Source organism: Coregonus lavaretus (genome assembly GCF_964263955.1).
Source record: "Coregonus lavaretus genome assembly, contig: HAP1_SCAFFOLD_694, whole genome shotgun sequence".
NCBI classification, from domain to species: Eukaryota; Metazoa; Chordata; class Actinopteri; order Salmoniformes; family Salmonidae; genus Coregonus; species Coregonus lavaretus.
Window position 1 is genome coordinate 161,917 of NW_028160776.1, and position 669 is coordinate 162,585.

Genomic DNA, 669 nt, shown 5'->3' on the forward strand with positions numbered 1-669 from the left:
ATTGGCATGGGAAACGTGTGTTAACATTGCCAAAGCAAGTGAAGTAGATAGTAAACAAAAGTGAAATAAACAATAAATATTAACAGTAAACATTACACCCAGAAGTTTCAAAAGAAAAAAAAGACATTTCAAATGTATTCCACCGAATACATACAGGAGTTTATCAAAATTGGATTTGCTTTCGAATTCTTTGTGGATCTGCGTAATCTGAGGAAAATATGTGTCTCTAAACTGGTCACACATTTGGCAGGAGGTTAGGAAGGGCAGGAGGTTAGGAAGGGCAGGAGGTTAGGAAGGGCAGGAGGTTAGGAAGGGCAGGAGGTTAGGAAGGGCAGGAGGTTAGGAAGGGCAGGAGGTTAGGAAGTGCAGCTCAGTTTCCACCTCATTTTACATTTACATTTTAGTCATTTAGCTCTTATCCAAAGCGAGTTAGTGAGTGCATAATTATTAATTTTTTCCCCATACTGCGAAGTGAGCGGAGTTACATTTTATGGGCAGTGTGCACATAGCCTGTCTTCTCTTGAGAGCCAGTTCTGCCTACGGTGGCCTTTCTCAATAGCAAGGCTATGCTCACTGAGTCTGTACATAGTCAAAGCTTTCCTTCATTTTGGGTCAGTCACAGTGGTCAGGTATTCTGCCACTGTGCACTCTCTGTTTAGAGCCAAATAG